Genomic DNA, 6,644 nt, shown 5'->3' on the forward strand with positions numbered 1-6,644 from the left:
CTTTATATGCAGTGCCTGTATTCAGCCACCCTTTAATATTTTGACATAATTGCTTGTTTTTTATCTGTATTTTTATTTGAACCCCAAATGCTTCAACTTGCATCTCTGAAGAAACCAGAACATTGTTACAGGAAACAGTGATGTTTTCTCTCCGAAAGAAATAAAAATGACTCCCAACTGCACCTGATGTTCAGTCTACAACTGAGCTCCCCGGACCCTGGGATCACTGTTGCCTTGTGCATATACACGGCCTCCAGGCCTGAGGTCCAGGTGTGTCGGGCCCAGGCTGGAGTAGTGAGGGTCAAGTTCACAGGAGCCTCGAACATGGAAGCAGCCAGGCAGCAGGAGCAGCTCACTGACTCACTCCCAGGGCCTCGAGGGTGAAGGCCTATTAGTGAGCAAATGAGTGAACAAGATGCTATGGCAGCAGCAACACGTGAAGGCCTATTTCAAAGGGGGCAAAGGTGTGAATTCTACCTTAAAGTGCCCTGGAAGGGACTTTGGAGATGGGGCCAAGTGAGGGTGGGGAGCTGTGTGTGGTGGGGGCTGTTCTGTGCTGTTTTAGGAGGGGCAGGGGTACACCAGGACATGGGGGGTGGGGGGGGATCTGGAGGAGCCAGGGTCAGGGAGTGCCCACTGGGCAGCCATGTCGGGGAGAATCGGCACAGCAGTACCGTGGACGGGGCCTCACCCAACTCACACCTACAGTCCAGTGACTGCCAAGGAAAGCAGGTCCGGGAGCTGGGCAGGCTTCTCTGTGGGAATTCTGCACACAGAAGAACCACAGCCAGGAGGGGTGGAGCTGGCCCCGGGTGCCAGCCCTGCTGCTGGGTGGGGTGAGGCCCTGGACTGGCCATCCCATCCGCCCGGGGCCTGGCTGGGAGACAGTAGGTCAGGCTGTAATGTAAGGCCACAGGGGCGGGAGCTTGTGCAACAGCCCTCAGTCGAGACAACTGTCTCCCCAACTGGACTAGGAGCAGAAGTCGTCCTCCATTTCGCAACCTCATGGAGTCTGTAGCCAGTGTGAAGACCCCAGGGTTGACTTACAACTCATGCCCATGACACTCACTGAGACCTTGGGGCAGCAGTTCTCAGCCTTTGGGGGCTCCAGACCCTTAAATATAGTATCAATGCAAACTGCAGCGTCCCCTCAGAAACGCCTATACCCAGGCCCTCTGAGGGGTCCACGGGCCGAGAAGCCCCTCTTTGGGGACCAGGATTCATCTGCGGCCTACCCCCGGGCCTGCCTTGCCCACCCCACCCACCTTACTCTCCTCTCCGTGTGGTTGTGTCATTTCTGGGTGTGGACGTTTCCTTTTCTTCCAAATGTAGGAACAAAGGTGATGTGCTTTTCTGCTGACTTCTCTGCAGAGAAAGGGCCCAGAGAAGGCTGTGTTTTGGGGCTAATTTCTGGTCTTTCTTAAGTGGGCGGAAGGGCAGAGCGGAGCTGGGCCAGCACCACCACAACACATGTACACAAACTGGTGCTGGACGCTTCCCACAAAGGTCTCAGCGAAACTTTAACTCTGTAAGTAAAACATAAACACCTTGTCGTTGTGAGGTGTTTATATTAAAACCTTACAGATAAGGTGAGGTCTTCCCAGGCCACTGTCACCAGTTCTGCCCGCCTCCTCACTTACCTGAGTTCTGCCTGCCTCCTCACTTGAGTTCTTCCATGGGATCATTTCTATGTGGTTAAATACACACATGAGTGTCACTGCTTATGGTCTGTTTACACAGATGGTACTGTATTACACGTATTATATGCAGTGTTGTGCTTCACACCTCAGTCATATTTAATGCACACTGATAGACTTCAGACTCTTAACACAGCATACATATCACAGCACGTAGATAACAGGTTGTATTCAACATTTCCGCTTGACAAATATTGAGTACTTTCCCTTTGTTCATGTGTATAAACAGCACTGAACTAAGCATATGTCTTTCCAAGGTCGGGCAGCCCAAGCCTGCTTGCAGCATGGGCCAGACAGAAAGGATTAGTGTGAAAGGACTGTTTTGACTCTTCAGGAAGATTTATTGATACATTAGAGCAGTCAATGGAGTCCATGTTTGCAGTTCTCACTTTGTGAATTCCTAAGACTCTTGAGAGTCCCTTGGACTGCAAGGAGAGCCAATCAGTCCATTCTGAAGGAGATCAGCCCTGGGATTTCTTTGGAAGGAATGATGCTAAAGCTGAAACTCCAATACTTTGGCCACCTCATGCAAAGAGTTGACTCATTGGAAAAGACTCTGATGCTGGGAGGGATTGGGGGCAAGAGAAGGGGACGACAGAGGATGAGATGGCTGGATGGCATCACTGACTCGATGGACGTGAGTCTCGGTGAACTCTGGGAGTTGGTGATGGACAGGGAGGCCTGGCGTGCTGCGATTCATGGGGTCGCAAAGAGTCGGACACAACTGAGCGACTGATCTGATCTGAAGCACTCACTGGGCTTCCCAGGTGGCTCTAGTGGTAAAGAACCCCCTTGCCAATGCAGGAGACGTAAGAGAGGCAGATTTGATCCCTGGGTCAGGAAGATCCCCTGGAGGAGGGCATGGCAACCCACCCCAGTGTTCTTGTCTGGAGAATCCCATGGACAGAGGAGCCTGGTGGGCTACAGTCCATAGCGTTGCAAAGAAATTGAACACGACTGAAGCAACTTAGCATGCAAGCACTCATTAAACGATGAGTCTTGATTTAGTGGTCAAGAATTCAGAAAGAGGGCGGCTTTTGTAAAAAACCAAATTGTGTTAATCGGTCTGAACCTGCTCTGCATCGTTATGGGAGCACCCAGGATGCCACCTTCCTCTTTATCCCTGAAGCCAGCCTGCGAGAGTGGGATCTCCACGTGAGCAGATGATGTTAAACCTCCTGACGAAGATAAAGAAGGGCAGCAGGAACACAGCTGTCCGCAGACTGCATTCAGCAGACATACTACATGCAGTGTTTTATTTTTTTTTGCTTTTAAAGAAATTGTATCCAAATTATTATTAGCGTCCTGAGCCCCTCCACCTTTTTCTTATAAAATTTGCAATTTTGAAACTCATTTGGCCTATGAGTGTGTATGTCCTAAGTCACTTCTGTCTTGTCCGACTCTTTGCAACCCCATGGATTGTGGTCGGTCAGGCCTCTCTGTCCATGGGATTTCCCAAGCAAGAATACTGGAGTGGATTCCTTCCCCAGGGCATCTTCCTGACCCAGGAATCGAACCTGCGTCTTCTGTGTCTCCTGCATTGGCAGGCAGGTTCTTTACCACTAGCGCCACCTGGGAAGCCCATTTGGCATATAGATCTCATGAAATGGTCAATAAATATTGCCAAAAAGACAAAGAAAAAAGCTTATCACTTCTGCATAAATTTAAAACTCGGTTATCCAATCACCTCTATTAGGTGATGGGGGAGGACAGACCTAAATCAGGCCTGTCAAGTGTTCTTAGGCGTGGCTTGTAATGTCTTAGGTGGATTCTTAGAAGGAGCGAGGAATCATTCATAATAGCAGACCGTGCTTTGCACCTGTGACACATACATACACACACACACACGCACACACTCACACTCATACATGGGCCCCCATCAGCATCTCCAGGGTGGTTCACACAAAACCTATCATAAGTTGCTCTAAAACTATTAGCAGCATTTGCCTCACTGGGGACATGAGAGACAGAGGCAGAAAGGAAATTTAATTTTTATCTATTAGCTTTTTGGCACAATGTGAATTTTGTACCTTTTAACTTAAACCACATGTATGAATTACTAATTCAAATATTAACTGGTCAGTTATTTAAAAAAAGTAGTTCAGAATGCTCTTCAGTTGCTTCTGTGTAAATATACAGACTTAATTATGGAGGATTCTTAAAAGAAGAGAAACACCAACAGAGGGGCCAATTCAACTCCACTGACATGGCTAAAGTATCAAAAACAGAAAACCAAAAAATCGATAGAAAATAACAGAGGTTGACGAGAATGTGAAGAAATCAGAAGCCTCATACATGGCTGGGGGATGTAAAATGGTGCAGCTGCTATGGAAACAGGCTGCAAGTTCCTCACAAAGTTAGACAAAGAGTTACCATGTGCTCCAGCAATCCCATTCCTAGATATACACTCCTCTCCCAAAAAAATAGTCGAAAACATATATTCACACAGAAATCTGTACATGATTATTTTTTGCAGTGTTACCCAAAATCACAAGAAGTGGAAATGTAATCAAAATATCCATCAGCTGATGAATGGATAAATAGAATGTGCTATATCCATACAATGGACCTGTTTGCAGCTATGGAATAAAGGACGGACACCTGTTGCAAGATGAACCAACCTTGAACACATTGTTTGAAGTGAAGGAAGCCAGAATTGTCCAGAACTGTCAATGCCATAGAGAAAAAAATAGATCTGTGGTTGCCGGGGCTGGGAGAAGAGGGGTGGGGAGTGATGGCTGATGGTTCAGGGGTTTCTTTCTGGGGTCATGAATGTTCTGAATTAGACAGTAGTGATGGTAACACAGCCTGGTGAATACCTGAAATTCCCTTGTGGCTTAGTTGGTAAAGAATCTGCCTGCAATGTGGGAGACCTGAGTTCGATCCCTGGGTTGGGAAGATCCCCTAGAGAAGGGAAAGGCTACCCACCTCAGTATTCTGGCCTGGAGAATTCCATGGACTGTATAGTCCATGGGGTTGCAAAGAGTTGGACATGACTGAGAAACTTTCACTGAACTGTAAATTTTAAAACTGAGACTTTTATGGTATGTGAATTACACCTGAACTAAAAAAAGAAAACCTTACAACATGATACTTACAGTGAAAGACTGGAATAGTCAACACTCAAAAACTGAACACACCAGAGTGGTGGAATTTATTGTATGCAAACTATGCCTCAATACAAAATGATATAAAGATATAAAATACATAAATAATGCTGCAAAAAGAGAGAACAGTAAGACCAATAGGCATCATATTTTAAAAGTAATTTTAAAATATTTTAATTGTGGTAAAACACATAACACAGAATTTACCATCTAAACCATTTTAAGTGTACCATTCAGTACTGTTAAGTATATTTACTGATATGCTGTATATTTAAATACTGTATATTTAGTTATATACTGTTAAGTACATCTATGCTCATGCAATAGATCTGCATGTTTCATCTTGCACAATGGAATCTCCATATACTTTCTTTTTTAATAAAAAAAAAATTCTATTGAAATAGAGTTGACCCATACCCTTCAACAGAGAAGGCAATGGCAACCCACTCCAGTACTCTTGCCTGGAAAATCCCATGGACGGAGAAGCCTGGTAGTCCATGGGGTCTCGAAGAGTCAGACACGACTTCACTTTCACTTTTCACTTTCATGCACTGGAGAAGGAAATGGCAACCCACTTCAGTGTTCTTGCCTGGAGAATCCCAGGGATGGGGGAGCCTGGTGGGCTGCCATTTATGGGGTCGTACAGAGTTGGACATGACTGAAGCGACTTAGCAGCAGCACCAGCAGCATACCCTTCAAACAATAACCCTTCATCCCTCTCTGAGGCCCCGGGGCCTACTTCTGTCTCCATGAGCTTGACTGCTCTGTCACTCAGTGTTGGTCCTTTTGTGTCCGCTGGCTTCACTGAGCAGAATGCTCATCCACCTGGGGGCAGGTGGAAGGATCCCCTTCCTTTTTAGGCTGAATACCATCCCGACCATGTGGATGGACCACATTCCATTCATCCATCGGTCATCAATGGACATTGGGGTGGCTCCCCTCTCTTGGCGACTGGGAACAATGCCACTGGGGACATAGGTGGACAGATGTGGCAACATGGTTTTTAAAAATATAAAGCCAGGTGGCCCAGGCCTTTTCCTTCCTTTTCTGCAATGACCTCACTGCCAACTAGAAGTCTGTTGCAGCCAGAGCAGAAACAGGGCACCCATGCCAGCATCAAGCTGTGGCAGTGAGCCAGGTGAGCAGAAACTCAGGCTTTTCTCCAAGTCGAGAGATGGCAAAGGCCCAGGGATGCAACTCTGGATGGTCAGGAGTGAGGGTCCAAACCTCTTGTCCCACACATCTACCCTGGCTCTATCTGGCTCTGCATGTGGTCTCCACCCCAGAGATGGGGAGGGGGACTAGCCCCCAGCTCCAACGGTAGTAAATGGCCCCTCCTCCAGCTGCTGAGGCCCCCATGCCCCCACACAGCTTGTGGCTATCAAAGGTGGGTCTTTGTGCACAGGAGTGGGAGACTCCTTAGCCCCAAAGGAGACCCCAGTCCTCATATGTCTAGGCCCTTGACCATTGCATCTTTTGGGGGTTTACCTGGCACCCCATTCAGATAAGGAAACTCCTTCCTAAAGATAACAAACTTATCAATCCACAACCCAAGGGCAGGTGGAGATGAGCCCTCTGGGGATTGACTTGGGAGGGGATTTCCCGGGAAACCCCCTGGGCTCCATCCTCCAGGGGTCTGAGTGGGCACCTGCCCTGTGAGTGGAGGGCAGTGGATGGTGAGGGGGAGTCAGCGTGCAGGGTTGTGAGGCTCTGCGGTGTCCCAGGCTCCTCGGTGTCAGCAGAGCTCTCTGGGCGTGGTTTGGTGACAAGGCCTGTGTCGTCATAAGGGCTGAGCCCCTGAGTTCAGGCGCCAGAGGTGGCAGCTGTCAGGCGGCTCTAA

Source organism: Bubalus bubalis, chromosome 22, assembly GCF_019923935.1.
Source record: "Bubalus bubalis isolate 160015118507 breed Murrah chromosome 22, NDDB_SH_1, whole genome shotgun sequence".
Lineage (NCBI taxonomy): Eukaryota > Metazoa > Chordata > Mammalia > Artiodactyla > Bovidae > Bubalus > Bubalus bubalis.